This window comes from Diabrotica undecimpunctata, chromosome 7, assembly GCF_040954645.1.
Source record: "Diabrotica undecimpunctata isolate CICGRU chromosome 7, icDiaUnde3, whole genome shotgun sequence".
In the NCBI taxonomy this organism is placed as follows: domain Eukaryota; kingdom Metazoa; phylum Arthropoda; class Insecta; order Coleoptera; family Chrysomelidae; genus Diabrotica; species Diabrotica undecimpunctata.
This window is the reverse complement of record NC_092809.1, coordinates 77,977,128-77,994,952: the sequence shown is the minus strand read 5'-3', so window position 1 is coordinate 77,994,952 and position 17,825 is coordinate 77,977,128. Positions and strand designations below refer to the sequence as shown.

The following is a 17,825-nucleotide window of genomic DNA, read 5'->3' as shown; positions in this document are numbered from 1 at the left end:
TTTGGACAAGAATTGATTTTATTGACGGCCAGTCTTTACAGCCGTATACAGAAATAATTTCTCTGGCTCTTCCTTTAATTTTGTTCATAATTCCCCGGGTAAGCATATGATTTTGAAAATTTTCGGGATTTGTATGATCCCAGAAATGGTTTAGAAGCATGAAAATAACATCAATAAAATTGTGGAGTTCATTTGGATTGCCGTCGTACTCTGGTACGATAGAAAGGTCTTTATTAACATAAAAAATGGGTGCCATATTAGAATTATTTGAAATGGATGCTGGTGTAATAATTATAGAAGGTATTTCAAACAAATTTGTGGACTTAAAAATATGATTATTATCAACTAAATGTAAATCTGGTTTAATATTTTCACTAGATTCTATATTAGATTCAAAAATTGTTGAAAGAGAATAGCTTATTCTAAAGGATGATACTTGTGAATTGATATTAGAATTAGAAATAAGATGAAATTTGCTTACAGTAATAGGATGATGCTTGGATGCATTCCTTTTAGGTACAAGTTTCTTTTCTTCTTTAAGTTTCTTTTCAGCTTTCTTCATAAATATATTTCTGTGCCAATTTGCCTGGAATCCATGGGTTAAATAGCTGCAGTTTTCCCTGGATTTGGGTTCGGTAGCGGGTAAACGTTTGAAAACGACGAGGATCTTCTGGAGACTCTCCCACTAATCTACTGAATGCGCCACTTAAGGGTTGTCACTCCCGAAGGTACTTTTTAAAAAGGCCCTTTTAAAGGTACAACTGACAGTAACAGCACTTTATTTAATATAATTACAACTGGTTTTAGAATAAAAATTTACAGTATTTATATGAAATTAATTGATGACGACCTGTCTGCAATATGTGTCGAAACTGCTGATCGGCTGGGCTATTGAACTGCAATATTGCTGACAATCGGGGTTAATGTATCGTAATTTGCGCCTGTGCATCCGCTTATACGTATTTCGGCCTGATAAGCCTCTTCAGAACAACTGTGAAAGCCGTTCTGAAGAGGCCTATTAGGCCGAAATACGTATAAGCGGATGCACAGGCGCACTGTACGTGAAATCAAAGCTTAACTGTCTTTTCCTTTTTATTCCGATATACTCTGTACGAGTACTAGAAACCAATTCGCTAAGAATTTTGCTTAGTTGAGGAGATATGTTGTGGAATGCAATTTTTAGATTCCCCATGTCTCTAAGAACATCTTTATCAACGTCTGTTTTGCCTTGCAATTCTTAGAAGGCACAGATTAAAGTAAAAGTTTCGAAAATTAGTTTACGGATTTTAAAAATAAAAACATTTTCTCACCTTCCAGTTACGTGGAAATAATTGTTAAAAAGGCCCGTAAAAATTCTTAAAATCCATTCAAGCTAAATATATTGATTACCGATTTGCTGAAGACTATTCCAAAATTAGGTATTATCCATATATTCGCCCAGAAGAAAAAGTGGGAGATGCATGCGTGAATAATCTGAGGACTCTATGATATTTTAAAAAAGATTTGGCTATCCAACACAAAACTTTGATGACGATTGTCAGTTTTTTTTACTAGTTTTCGAAAATAATAACAATACAGAAAACACAAAAAAAAGTATGATGACCATTTGCCCATTACAGGATACACATTTAATCACCTGCAGTCCCTTAATTTCTGAGTAGTCGGGTGGGACCTGTGAGACCAGAGACAATTTATTCCTAATGTCTTACAGCTTATTTTATGTCGGAGTGCGCTGCCTTCGTCGTTCGTCAGTACCATTCCTTCCACATGTCGAACAACAGTAAACAACGGGGTTTGCATTAGTGTATAATAGTTCGCTAGTTATTTGCACTTTTGGTCTGTCAGACCCTACCCGACTATTCGAGTAACTTTTGTGAGTTCGGCAAGTAAATTTATTTTCCTATTTTTTGTGAAGTATAACCTGCATAGAGTAAGTATTTTAATTAATATGCTTATATATAAATATACTAATATTCCAGCCTTTAATTTTTTTCTCTTGTTACTATTTCAGATTTCAGTGATGGATCCTTATCTGAAAGTAATTCAAAGTTGTAACCGCTCTATGATGAAGTAGAAGAAGAAAATGTTGATTTGGAAAGCGCGAAAGCCAGAATCAGACAGGTGTGAAGAAAATGACCACAACACAGACACAGAAGAAGTGTCGCTTATTTCTACGCATCGGTAGTAGCATGATCATGATACTGAATGACGTGACATGTATGGTTTGGAAATGTAAAGTTTGGTTAGGTCTATATTTTTAACAAACATTTTGGATAAAATTAAGTACTTAAGTAAAAAGGGAAAGACTAGGAAGTCGTGTATTTCTCAGAATAATACGAAAAAAATTATCAATACAGTATTTTACCTAATAATTTTTAAAATATAGACAGTATTTTGAACTATAAAGATTAACCGTATTTAAATATTCTTATTGAATTGTTTAAAATCCTTTTAAGACTAAGATTTTATGTTCAAGGAACGATTTATTAGGTATATAATTCAAAGTCAAGTATTCTACATACAACGATCAAGGTTAACCCGAATTTTATTATAGGTTTGCTGTAGCACGTTACAACTATATTTGATTTAACGAAAATACAATTACAACGCAATTAGTATTGGAAATACAATTTATTTCATTAAAAACACTTTGTTCTATTATTACCTCGGAATCACTGTAGTGCACGTTTCTTACAGTATTCAAATTTAAACGTTCAAAAAGCAGGGTGTTTGTTCACAAGGACATCTTTAATTCTGACAGAAAAGGATCAATGGATTATTTCCTGACGCAAGTGCTCACAGAACACGGGTGTTTTAGGGCCTACCTCTCTAGGTTCGGAAAGGCTGACACAGATGAATGCCTATACTGTGGACACTCGGACACTGTGACACATACGATGTTAGATTGCAACAGATGGATAGTAGAAAGGTGCATAATGGAAAGAGAGACAGGTGTGAAATTTGTTACAGTGAGAGAAAAGATTGAGAGAATGATTGAAAATAAATCAGGTTGGACCAGCATACACAACTATATCCGTGTGCAGTGATCAAGAAAAAAGAAGAAGAAGGAAGACAGCTGGACCAACGGCAAAGGTAAGAGTGAAAGATGTTGGAAGTTGAAGCTAGAAAAGTGGGTCAGACTGTATAACTCATGCGTGAGTCAGACGGTGGGGAAGGAGGAAATGCCCGTCTGCGATGAGGGTCTTCTACGCGCTACGTGGAACGAAACAGGGAGCCTCCTTGCTGATAAATGGAGTGTGGATGTGGATGAATGGAGAATGAATGAATAAAGGTAGTGCTTCGGAAGTGATGCCGGCCTTTCCGCTTCCGGATCGCTGGATGGCAGAGGAGGGTCTGGTTTAGCAGGTAGGCATTCGGCGTAGACTCGGCGACGAGAGGGCATTTTAAAGTACCTTGGGAACTATTGCCGAGGAACGAATCCTGCACTAAGGTTAGGCGGCGTCCTGGACTGAGATGTCTTTTGAAGATTCCATACCCCTCTCTATATAGACGAGAAAAAAAAAAGGTGGAGGTCAATAAACTAAAGAAGAAGAATCACGAATGGTTCTATATACATATATATGATATGGCCATTATTCATTTGGTAATATTGAATACTGTAAAAAAGTGCAGTTGATACATTATTTAGTAAAAGAGGCGTAAATTTTGGATGACTTATTACAACAGACGTTGGCTTTACACAAATTTAAATATTACACTATGCCTGTGGATGCCACATGTGCTGTTAGATTACTAGATTAAAACAACTATTGTTTGATCAACTTCAAGATATCAAACTATTTCACGCCAATCCAATTATTTCATTGTTGGTAATCTTTCTCTGGTATATCATTGTCTTCATATAAAAGAAGACACTACTTGCTAATTAGACTAAGAGCATTAGTTGTCAGGTGCTATTACTATTACAAATAAGTTCAATATTGCCGAAGTCGAAGGACCTTGTGATATACTATATCTTTCATTGTGTTGCCAGGCACTTCTTTAACCTTAAGTTTTCCTTTGAGTATCGCCGAGTACATTATATTGCCTATGAGCTTTCATAGCACCAAATAACCTAACCTAAACTAACCAAACACGTCCCGTTACATAGTACATATTTATATTTAGTTGTAAATTGTGCGGTGATAAGCCAAGCATAGGTCTTTGTTCGTTACACAGTCGATAGGTTTGCAGTGGACTAACAATTTAATTTTGAATTATTTATAAGTCATCTATATCCTTGTTCTTTGCTACTAAAATTGTTCGTTCACTCAGCCAACTTTGATTTTTGTAGTTAGCAATGGCGCAAAGTTAGAACAGTTTATTAATGAGCAATATGAGCTTAATAATAAACAATGGTCGTATCATACTTTGAGTTGCAGAAACAATTGGTTCAGCAATTGTCATGTCTCAAATCTTACCTTGAAAATTATTGTAAATATATTTTGTTGGTAATACAGTACTAGCAATGTAGAATTAGTGCAATTGGTCCAGAAAATATTGAGTTTTTAATGTAATAATCCGCTATAAAAGGAAATACGTATAATCTAGTGAGTCTAAAAAAATCTCAATAGAAGTGATTATTCACAACAGATCGTTTAATTATTAATTGGTCTCTTATATTGTTATTTGGATTTATGGTTCTAGCATACTTGGCGAACAATATACTGGTACGTCACGAGTGAGAGGAGTAGGCAGATTGAGATCCTGAATTCGAACTGAACCATATCCCTCTGGATCATAGCTTCAACATGTGTTCTGAAACGTCGAGTTTTAAATTAAAACTTAATTATTGCTTAAACGGTTCGGCTCTTTGACATTTTCAATAAGCACTTTAACCTTTCAGTAGACGCAACTTGTCTAGAAGACCGGTGGGAGTCAATGACGCTCAATTGTAAAGCCAATCGGAAGCTTTCGACTTTCTCTGACTCTGTACCTTCTTTTGATAGGTACATTTATCGACTGTCGAATGTAAATGTAGTAATTAGTAATGCTCGCACTGTAAGTTTGTAATTTGCAAAACCGGTGCAGTGGACCGTGTGCGTCTAGAGAAGTAATAAAATTTTGTGTCTTGTAAGTAATTGTTTTATAATAAAACTGTATTTTTCAGATATTATGGATTATAAAAAAGAGCAAAAAAGATTGTTAGCACTTTTTAAACGAAGTTTCGACGGGTGATGAGCGTGATGATGAAGGGAAATCGGGAGAAGATCATGTAGAAGAAAACTTGGAGGGAAGCAATACGGAACAGGAAAATAAGGAGATGATGGTTGATATTTATATGAGCCATTGGTTCATATTTTTTGGGCAAAGATAATAAAACAAAATGGTCTAAGCATATTGCGCCTAAGAACGTCAAAACTCGAAGTAAAAATATTGTTCTGCAGCTTCCGGGTTCAAAACAATGTGTCAGACAGAAAACCGATATTTTAGATATCTGGAACAATCTATTTGATACTGATATGTTGCAAATAATTGCTGATGGGACCAATACAATATAGAAGCAGAAAATCAGAAGTTCAGTCGCGATCGAGATATATACCCAACAAACATTGATGAAATTCGTGCCCTTTTAGGTCTCTTATATCTTGCAGGTGTAAGAAAGGCAAGTCACCTTAATATAATAGATTTGCGGAAAACGGAGGGCACTGGTATAGAGGTTTTCCGACTGACAATGAACATCACGAGATTCAAAAATTTACTAAGGTACATGCGAACTGATGATAGTACAACGCATAATAGAGTTAGTTTGGATAAATTAGCGCCGATAAGAGATCTTATTACCAAGTGAAACGAAAATCAGAAAAATGTTTCTCTCATTCGCAATACGTAACCATGGACGAAAAGTTGTAAGGCTTTTAGAGGACGGTACTCGTTCCACCAGTACATACCAAGAAAACCCAATAGATACGATATAAAAATATTTGCACTGTCTGATGCGAAGTTATTTTATAACAGTAACATGGAAGTATACGTTGGCAAAAACCAAGTGGGTGGTCCATACTATCTAGAGACTAGTACCAAGGCAGTGGCGGAACGGGTCTGTCAACATCTCTACGGATCTAAGAGAAATGTTACCACCGACAATTGGTACACCAGCGTGGATCTTGGTATAAGCTTGAAGGAAAATTGTTTAACTCTTTTAGGAACAATAAAAGTAAATAGAAGAGAAATTCCTGCATATTTTTCTAACAATCAAGGATCTAGTAGTAACTATTGGCTCTGGTACTTTTGGGTTTGGTTCAAGAGGAACACTATGTCATATAAACCAAAAAAAACAACAACGTTCTGTTATATTCCACTATGCAACATGGGGACAACGTTGATCCTGTAACTGGAAAACCGGAAATCATATAAGCATATAACTAATCAGTTAGTCTAAAAGTCTAATAGTCTAAAAAGCGGTGTTGATACCGTAGATAAATTATGCGCACAATATGACGTGGCACGTTGTAGCAGAAGATGGTCTATAGTTGTTTTGTACAGCCTTTTAAATGTTACAGCAATAAATTTCTTTGTTTTTTACAATTGTAACATTCCAAATTCCACATAGACCCGACGAGAAGTTTTAACAAATTTAGCATTTAGCTTTATGTACAAAAACCAGAAGAATCGAAGCCAAAATGTCTGTATACCCAAGACAATAAGGATTCGATTAAAGGAGATCTGTCATTTGGAAAGTTAGATTGCATATTTATTGTACAAAATATATTTGATCAATTCTATTAAAATTTTGTGTGATAATTAAATGTAACAAAAAGATTTCTTTCGTGAAGTATGAAGGGCTTATGTTTAATATAAGAATAATACAAAAAATCGCAGAAAAAGTTTTTTTTAACTACATTTTTGTGATTTTTAGTATTTCTTTACTAATAATAATTTTTAAGATTTGAAATTACATTTATCTTATGTTAAATTTAATTGCAAAACTTTTATTCCCCTTGAAAATTGTTCCAAAAACACAAAGTTGCTGAGATTTATGAGAAAAAACGAGGAAAAATACTAAATTTTTAAATTTCTTAAATTATTTACTGTTTTGAAAAGTTTTGAACAGAAGAATAAAATTCTTACAAAAAAAAGATAAGACTATTTAAAATATCTACTATGACCAAAGAGCAGTATGTAGTACAGATAGAAGAAAAGAAAACTGAAGATATATTAGAGAGTTTTTCAGGGTCTTAGGATTTCGCCAATCCTATTCAACATGACTGTATTCAAGATATTTTGGCATGGAATCATGTTAACTAAAGAAGAATATGTATAAAGAAAACAGAAGCAAGCTTTTGAGCTCTGGTTGTATGGTATAATATTACGAATTTATGGGCGTGGGGAAATGCCGAGATGTTATGTTAAGACGAACAAAAAAATTTATATTAACTATTAAAAAGCGGAGAATTTTGTACCTGGGACAGATCACGTGCGGAAAAAAATATCAATTACATCAACTTATAAGGCAAAGAAACGTAAGTGGAAAAAGGTCAATAAGAAGGACACGATATGGTGGTTAACACCACCAATAACCATTTGTTTAAATTAAAGCAGCAGTTTGAAAGTACACCTTCATATTATAGCCTAAAATATTAGCAACCTTCGCAACAAAGCCAGCATTGAAGAAAAAATATATTTAGCCTAAAGAGGCAGTGTATGTATATTTTTATTTTGATTTTCTTCACATCTATTGTATTTTATTTATAATAAGCTACATGTCTAGTCTTAAGTCACGTTTGCAAAATCTATTACTGATACATGATATCTACAAAATTAATGTGTTTATTAGTTGTTAAAATTTACATATATGATTTAATTAGGAACTCTTAAATACGTTTAACATACTCTTATTTTAGAAATAAGTTCCTAAATTTGGTTTTAATTACAAAACCACATAGAGTAGTTTATGTAAAATAATCATTTAAAATTTATAGACAATTGTCAGCAAAAACACATAAAACCTTTGAACTGTGGTTATAATCAATCAAAATTTAAATTTTTATCATAATTATCAAAATTTACCTGTCAATGTTAAACTGTGAAACAAATAAAATTTAATCTCCCTCGGAAAAACAACTTCAAAACTATTTCTCACTTGTTTTATTTTCGCGGTAACTGTTTGAAATTTACGTCAATTCACGACGTGGTTTGTTGGTTCGCTTAAAATAACCGTCCTCCCCGTTGTAAAGTCGGCACACGACTACGACTAGTTCGAATTTCGAGTACGAGTTTGAGATTGTGTCTGTGTTGCGGCCGCAGAGTTGGGGTTCAGTCGGCTAACCAACGAAAATAGCAATAGGAAAAATAAATTTGCGCGAAAGCTTCTTGGAAAAACTTGATCTGTTAATTAGAATAATTTTTAGTCTTTAACCCTTTGTGTCCCAAACATAGATTTTTTGAAGAATAAATTTATTATTAGATATAGAATATGTATACCAAGTGTGTTTCTAAACATTACCTACTTAATTAAAAGTCAAAAATATTTACACCCACATCTCATATGAGGGGTGTAAAATCAAAGTCGGTAATCTCCCATTTCCGTAATTTTAGAAAGCTGCGAAAAACTGTAGGTAGAAACCAACAAAATTAAATTAAAACAATAAAACTGATGAAGAATGATATAAAATTTGGTTTGTGATCGGATGTCCAGAAAGAGGAGCTTAAGAAATTATTTCTTTTCCTTTTTTTAATATTTTAGTTTAGAGATTGCCGTTTTTATTTGCAATGCTTGGAGATTGACGGATATGAAAATGATCTATAAGGATATTGCCAGTTTTGAAACTAATAAAAATTAAAACATCATTGTGTCGGTTACTTAGTGAAAAAAAAATATATTTTAATATTGAACAATAATATAATATGTAAACAATTTATATACATATCACTTAAACTAAAATATCCGGAAGTTCGGCTATATATTCACAGGTTTCGACAGACTCTAACTCTGGAACAGGATTCTCCAAGTAGTTCTCGTTTGCTTCTTGTTCATAACGTTGAAAAAGGTCTTTATAGTAGTTAAGCTGATCGAGTTATGTCCAGTCTAAACAAAAATGTTTGGTCAAAAGATTTCGCACATCACGCATTTTTTTCTTTCTGTTCTCTATGGATCAGTTAAAACACATTATTAAAAGATGTCACAAATGAAATTTTTACTATCAATAACTAAATTTTAAAATGTTTTTTGTTCATTATTTTATATGTTATATTTTATATGTATGTTATTAATGTTGAGTGGCATAGCTTTATATAAATAATCTCGACGACTATGTCTTGAAGAAGGAATAAAAACAATTCCGAAAGCTAGACCAAAAGTCAAAAGAGTGTTTCTATAACATCCCGGCCAAACTTTCTGACTGCAGCCCTAATAAACAGTATTGTTTGTATATATATATATATATATATATATATATATATATATATATATATATATATATATATATAGAAAAGAAATTTAATCTTTGCAGATAAGTTAAATAGTAAACTCTTAAATATTGGGGAAATCTGCAAGAAAGACTCTAATGAGTATCAATTGTTTCGCCGAACGTTTTCGCCAAAGAGAATTAATTTGGCTTCTTCAGGGCTGAAAGAGAATAAATTATAATTAGCTACAATATATTATCTATTAAAAACATTATTGATCTTACCGTGACTTAGAATTGTAGAGTTAGAATATTAAAAAACTTTGCTAGTAACAACATAATGGTGTTTTTTGTTACTATGTGCAAAAAAAGTTTTTTTAACGTTGGAAATGTATGGTAGCTTTGAACTTAAAACGTAAAGGTTTACCCAAGATTAATCGAAAAACCCAATGTAACTACATTTAAAAGGAGGTAATTCTTTGAATTGTAATCAATAACTAAATTTTTTATTGTTAGAAAGTTTAAATGTGAGGTTCTGTTTTAGCCGGAACGCATACGCTGACAAATTCAAGTAGTTCTTTTGAATCTTTATGTCTTTAAGATTCATTGGTAAAACCGAATGAAATTAAATCCCAGTATAGGAAAATATTATTGTAGATTTTCTTTTTTAATTATATTATATTGTTCATGTATTATTATAATATCTTATTGAGATGTATCTAAGAAAAACAAGGGAATGTTATCTTTTTTAGTTAATGAAAATTAATTATTAAAGTAGATTAATTGTTAATGGATATATCAGTCAAGTTAGTTATCTGTGATGTTGTATTGTTCTTGGTATCTCATTTAAGTAAGAAGTGGTATATATCGCTTAGATTATTAATGTCACTCTTAACATTAATGGAGAAATCGTTAAGGAAAATATAAGACATTTCAATGAACTCTCTTTTAGATTTATTGTCCTCACGGGGGAGAATTGTACTGTTAGTATAGTCCATGAGATGACCAGTGGAATGGACATGTTTAGCTAATGCACAGCGGTCATGGTGAAGTCGAGAATCACTTTTGTGTAGTGTAATACGTGATTTCAATAATTGAGATGTTTGGTCGATGTAGGAATTGCTGCAAGAGAGGCATGGAATGTTGTAGACAATGTTACTAAGCCTATCTATGAGAGTCTTATCTTTTATCTTAGAATAAAGATTATTAATTGTTAGGGCTGATCTACAAGCCACATTAAGTTTAATGTTGGTATTATTATTACCAAAGCTATTTTCAACACTTTTCAGAATCCTTGTTAACCCCGGAGTGATATCTCTGAAATATGGTAATAAAAAATATTTGTTGATAGGAGTATCCGAGACTAGGTTCCCACTTAAGACATCAGGATCAGCATTGTTACTCGCGAAGGAAGGTGAAGTATCTTCGTTATGGATAGTATTAAACAAAATCTTATTCACTAATGGTGTTGGATAAGCGTTTGAAATAAAAAGTTTCTGTAGGATTAGTAGGTTTTTTTTTATGAAATGAAGGATCTGATAGTTTTATAACTCTATTTTTCATCTTTTTGATTAAGTTGACTTTGGTAGAATTATTATGGTATGAGTGGTAGTTAAGGTATCTACCAGAATGGGTCGGTTTTTGATACCAATCTATTTTAATGTTGTTGTTTTCCCTGATCATCGTTATATCGAGAAAGGGGACGGACCAATTACCATCTTCCCTCTCTATAGTGAACTAGATGTAGGGGTCATAACCATTGAAAGTATCTAATAGTTCATCTTAATTCCTTTGAGATGGTAAATAAATATAATGGTTACGTACTACCATCAAATTGTGTCCTCGTTAGCCTTGACGTAGTATCCTTATTCAGCAACGTACATCTAGGAATATGTTTGATATCAATAGAGATCAACTGGGACCGTATTAGAGGTTGTTGTTCCATGTCTTATGACAGATTCATCAGCATCGTCGAATTTCTCTTTAACAACACTTACTTCTAATTTAATGGTAAATTCTATTAACAAACTTTCGGTACCCCTAAGGGAGCAAAGATTTCTCCTATCATTGCAACTTACGTTATGTATTAGACTCAGTCATTCCTTTACTATCCTTTAAAATTCCATTTATTAAAAAATATGTTGATGATATCATTTTGGCTATACCCAATGACCATACCTAAAGTATGGAGGACCACCTCCATACTTTAGGAGTTCGTTCGGTATTCTGTCCTCACCTGGTGCTTTTCTATTTTTAATTTTCTTAATGTTTCCTTTTTCTCTTCCTCCTTAATATTTATTTATTCGTTTGTCGTCGTCTCTGGTATTGGCGGTTCATTATCGTCACCTTTAGCAAATAGGGATCGAAAGTAGTCTGTCCTGAACATGATTTGGTTTTTATTAGTTCATTTATCTTTTTCCTTTGGCCTCTGATCATTTTCTATATTTCTTTTTGTGTTCCTTAGAAATCGTGTTCCATCTGTTTAAAGGAGTTCTTCCCCTGTTCTCTTTTTATTTGTCTAATTAAAGTATTCGTTTCATTTCTAATTCAATTATAGTGGTTGTATGCCTGTTGTGTTTGTTGTGTTTTGTATTTTTAAAAGGCTTTCTTATATTTTTTACATTTTCTCTTCACTTCCTTTTTAAACCATGGGGTTTTCTTTTTTGATATGTTAGTGTTCGTTACGTTTCTCTCTCCAAGTGATTTTGTTGCTGCGTTAATTATGTTATTTTTTTTTGAGTTTTTCCCAGCTTTCCTCGATGTTATCGTTTTCAAGTATTTCATTTTCAGCTATATTCTCTGATATTCTTTTTCTATATAAGTATTTTGTGGATTCCGTATGTAGTCCTTCGACTTTGATTTTTGTTTGTGTTGGCGGCGCTCTCTTGGGTGTCAACTATTTCAGGACGATTCTTATTTTACATAATACTAGGCTATGATCGATACATACGCCTGCTAAGTTGAGGCATCTTATGTCGATTATTTTGATGGATGTATATCTCTGTTGATTATAACATAATCTATCAGAGATCTTTGTCGCGGGTGTTATTGAATGTGTATTCATATTGGTTTGTCGTCAAAAATATGTTGTTTATTCTAAATTCGTTATTCGTGCAGAAGTTCTCCATTTTCGTTTACAATTTTTTATTATTCCTGCAAATTAGCATAAAAACAATTACCTAACAATAACACGATTTTTCAAATTTTCCTGTAAGAAGTTATGTTTCCCATCTGTACACATAACATATTTTGAAAAGATTTGTGGTTTTGTGTTGAACCAACAACCACAAATCTTTTCAGAGCTGCAGTTCGCAAAATACAAATTGCCATGATGGTCGCCAACATCCGAAACGGATAGGCACTACAAGAAGAAGAAGTTTTGAACCACGTACGTCTTTCGCCTTCCTGGTCCTCGTTTTCATTCTAATTTTCCTTGACCAATTAATTGCAGCAACCCATATTAAAAGATTAAGATTTTTAACTATTTGAATAAAGCATTTGAAACTTTTGTTAGTAATATTTTCTTCATATTTTATTTATTTGATGTTACAAGGTATACTAGTGTCAGGCCAGATCGATATTTAAAACTGTTGATGTTGCAATGGTAACTTTAAAACTCGCGCGTTTTTCAAAGTTGAATTTAAACACGACTTTAAATAAGCAAAATGGGGTACAAATAAAAAAAATATTAAAATGTAATTTTTTTCAATGTTTATTTTAGTTTGCTTAAATTATTTGATTATTTATAAGTAGAAATAAGTTGTTTCTTTTTTAAATGGTTTCTTTGTTTTCTAATTTGTTTATTTTTAGTATTTTGCTCATGGAGTAAAATAAAACCATAAAAGCATATAACACAGTGTTTAATTTTCACTAAACAATAAACAAATATCCGCATATTTATGTATATAAAAATAATCGATTTCAGACATCTAGGTTTGTAAGAGTGTAATTTCCAACCAGATTAGTACAGGTGGATTAAAAATTTCAATATAATTTCGAAATCAGTCATTAAATTGTCTGCGCAAAAAATTGAAGCAAAAAACTAAACTTACCTTTTGTGCTCTTTTTAAATATGCAAACAAATTTTGAAAATTTCAATATAGAGGAGAGTGGCCTACAGTGAGGCGGTTTTTAGTCATTCGAGACTTTTTCACAACTTTTTCTATATGTATTGAAAACAAACAAATAAACCTGTAAATTTGCCTTTATTTTACAAAAATAGATTTGAGCCTGAAAACATAAGTTTCAAAAAATTTATATTTGACGTAAAAAAGTGTCTCACGGTGTCCCACAGTGGTCTACACTGAGATACACAGCGGTCTGTTTGTTTTTCCATATAACATGAAGCATGTTTAAAATTTCTTTAAATTATTCCCCTTAGGAAATTACTTTCACGCCACCTATGTCTATTAATTTTCTTAAAAGCCTTAAAAATAACTCAAAAGTAACGAGCGATTTGTCACGCTTTTTTTTAACAATGAAATAATTCGCCAAGTGTTTGTTGCTCTTCTTAACTTTCATTTTTTAAATAGAAACCCTTTCATAGTAACAAAGAGATCAGTTTCTATTGTGAAGTACCCTGCCTACCTTCTAAGAAAAGCAGAGGAGTTGGATTTCGGTGAAATTATAATTCCTGTCAAGAGAAAGTGCTTAGGTTACAAAAACGAACACACTAGCCTTGCCATTTAAATATCATTTTCGCGTGGTACTCTTCGGTCAATACTCCCACTCTTTTTTTATCCGTAGCCTGTCTAAGATCAGAATTCGAATTAATTTTTGGGTTGGTTCCTGTGGCAAGCGGTTTGTCTCCATCAAACGGCGGTAAGTGTATTTTCAATTCACCTTTATCTATACATCTTCACACAGTGATTCCTATAATAACTATTTTCTCTTTTGTCAAACAGATGTCTTCCAATTCGAAGAAACGAAGTCACTTCTGTTTGCCGTTCATTCGTCTCTTTATTCGTTTCTACTCTTCACTACTACCTGTATTACTACTGTGTGCTGTTCCTGTTCGGCTGCTTTCCCTTTCTTTCTTTTCGTCTGCCTAAATCAATTTGAGAGATTGCGGATTGAAGATCGTAATTCGTTACCGTACCTGCAGTCGCAAGTACCTGTTACGAGGACAACGTGTCAAGTGCTTTTATTGAGAGCGTTCTATAAACGAACGTCACTACCTGTGCCTACCTGTTGCCTGACTTCAGTTTCGTCACTTTGCTCTTTATGGTTAACTTTAACCGAATGAACTATTAAGAGTATAAACTTACGATATAATATATACGTATAAATTACGAACAATTTGTTTTATATTAATGTAGGTGATATTTCTAATAAATTTTATGCATAGATTTAAGGTGATCGCGATCAAAAACTTATAATATTCCTTGCTTTTTTTCTATTCTTTAGAATACTAACTTATTCGTAATTATTTTTCAAGCAAGATATTTTTTGTTATATTCAATAATAAATTGTGGAAACACTTATCTCGTGCTAAATGTTCAGTGAAAATTGTTATAGTGCATTTACTTTAATTACTATACCTCAATATAACTTTTTTGACGAACTATTTGCCTTTTATTTTTTTGTTATGATATAAATTTAAATTTTTGTGCATGGTGTATCTCTTTCAGGCATTATTATTGATTTATATTCATCATCATCATCACGTAGCGCTACAACCCTGGGTGGGTCTTGGCTGACTGTACAACTTTCTGCCAATTTGTATGGTCTTCCATCAACCTAGGGTCAAATGGAATGTTCGTTTTCCGGAGATCTGCTTGGATGTTATCTCTCCATGGCATTCTGGGACGTCCGAGTGGTCTTTTGCCTGTGGGAATCTCTTCCCATACCAGTTTTACAAGTCTATCGTTATGCAGTCTGTGCACGTGGCCTGCCCATCTTAATCGCTGTGATTTAATTTCTTGGACAATATCGGCGTCATTGTAGAGTGCTTTTAATTCGATATTGGTTCTGATTTTATACTGGTTCGTGGTGATTTCATGGCGAGGTCCGAAAATTTTTCTAATTATTTTTCGTTCAAAGCGTCTGAGCTTTTCTTCGTTTGCTTTGGTCATGGTCTACGTTTCGCATCCGTATGTTATTACAGGTCTGACGATGGATTTATAGATTTTGATCTTTGAACTTCTTGTAAGATTTTTTTATTTTATGAGTTTATCCAGTGCCAATAGACAGCGGTTTGCAGATTGGATTCTGTCTTTTATTTCTTCAGTAACATCGTTGTCAGCTGTGATTACGGCCCCCAGATAGTTAAAACTTTGTATTTTTTCAAAATTGAAGGTGTTGATCGTCACATTTTGTCGTATTCTGTCTCTTCGTGTCGTTCTATTTATACACATATATTTCGTCTTCTCTTCATTAATCTTCAGCCCTACTTCACTTGTTGCTCCTTCCACCTTGTTGAAGATGTCTTTCGTCGATAGGATGGAGTCTCCAACGAGATCTATGTCATCTGCATATGCGAGTAATAGCTTGGGACCTTGAACCGATAGCAATTCTGTTTTTATTTCGGCCGACCTCATGGCTTTCTCTAATACAAGGAAAAAAGTTCTGCTGGTATATCGTCCGTACCCGGCGCTTTGTGATTTTTCAGCTTATTTAAGGCCTTTTGGGTTTCTTCAATGGAGGGATTTTTGACGGGCATGTCGGCTGTGATATAGATCTCTTCTTTGTGCTGGTCTTCCTGTATGATGTTTAGAAGGTCCCTAAAATACTCTTTCTATTCTTCAGTTACTTCTTTACCGTCGATTATCATACGGCCTTACTTGTCTCTCAGGGTATGTATGGAATTGGTTCTATGTCCTCTTTTCTTAGAGGAAATTGCTTTATAGAATTCTCTGGAGCCTGTTTTGGGCCGGTCTCTCTCCATAGCTTCATATTTTTGTTGTTCATAGTTTCTTTTCTTTGTGCGTATTATTTTTCTTGTTTCTTTTCGGCAGTCATCATATTCCTTTTTACTTTGGTCTGTTTGCAGTTGTATCCAAGTCTTCATTACTGTTTGTCTTTTTTCCAGCTGTTTCCGACATTCCTCGTCATACCATGTTTTTGCTCTCTTCTGCCTACTCCTTCCAAAGATCTTGTCCGCTGTCTTGGTTATTATTGATTTATATTACTATTTGTTTTATCATATAACCAGTGTATATGTGTCGAAATATTAAGTGTGTATACCGCATAATCATAATATCTTTTCTCTCATGGTTTACTTTATTCTCGCGTGATTATTTTAACTGTACCTTACCTTTCTTGTTATCTTATTCTATATGTCTTAAGGTTTCCCTGTTCCTCTACAAATAAGGTGGTGCCCAAATATTTCCCTTCTCTTATCTTCTAACATCTCTTCTCTTTATCTTCTAACTTCTCTTCTCTTTATCTTCTAACTTCTCGTCCCTGTATCTTCAGTACTTTAATTGATTCTTTATATTTGAGCTGTAATAAGAGCCCCGACCAAGATACCTCTACCAGACTGAAGCCCGAGCCTAGTACCGTTCTTTGTGCAACCTCTAATCTGCCACTAAAGAGGGTACAAACACTTGTACAGGTAAAATCATCAGTATGTCTTGCGATACACTAGCAACTTCAGCAACGTTTGGATAAGACTTGTTTGATTTATTTTTTCTTCTCAGATAATTTATCTCATATTTGAAATCATCGGAAAGATAAGTCAAAATTTTGCCAACAAAATATTTTACTGACTTTTTGCTTGAGAAACTTTACAAGAACACAGTCACCAATGACTGCATTTCTATCCAGTTCATCGAATCCTGTTATTGTAGCATCAAAGTCGGCATTATATTCAGATGTGCTGTTCAGGGATTCTGCTTGGTCACTTAAAGAACTATTTTCGGATTTGATAAATCGTTTTTTTTTACTTTCTTAGCTCTAGCTTTGCGTTTTTCGGCGTCCTTTGTTTGAAGTTCAATTTTTTCTGGAGTGTCTGTTGGAATAAAACTTTTTCCGCGTTTTCTCTTCTGCACTCGTTTTCTTGGAGTGGGTTTAAACTTTTGAGAGCCTAAAAACGATTCTGACGGTTACTTGAGAATCATGGTTAACAGTAAGTGTTGTTATCACAGCGTCAAGATTCCAGGTAGGATCATTTTCCCCATGTTCGTTATTTGTGCAGGAATCTGAAACTAGAGATTTGACAGTACCATTTGAAGATGTTGACTGTTCAGGCCGATCTGTTACTTGTTATTTACTCACTTATTTAACTCCTTTTCAAGCGATCACTTTTTTGATATCTGTACAGTTGTCGTTCCAGTTTCATCTAGATTCCATATTCTAGAGCCATCGGCAAAGCTTTCGTGCCTGCTCGAGACATTGTACAATTTATCAAGAAAATTCACGCGTTATTTTTATTGAAAGATTGCACGCGATAGGCTACATCCTTCTGGTTGTCTGATGCTCAAGTTAGGTGATCGTTTTAAAAATCCTTTTATCCATTTTAAGCCGGAGGTTCGATTT

General features: G+C 33.5%; 1 protein-coding gene across 2 annotated transcripts in view; it reads right to left on the bottom strand.

Annotated features, from left to right (window-relative positions):
- The window catches only part of LOC140445513 (ATP-binding cassette sub-family C member 4-like), a 390,598-nt gene extending 382,394 nt beyond the window's left edge, over positions 1-8,204 (bottom strand). For both annotated transcript variants that reach the window (XM_072537582.1, XM_072537583.1), the window contains exon 1: positions 8,011-8,204. The gene's annotated coding sequence lies outside the window, so the exon portion shown is untranslated. The remainder of the gene's footprint in view (positions 1-8,010) is intronic.
- Between the last annotated feature and the right edge of the window lie 9,621 nt (positions 8,205-17,825).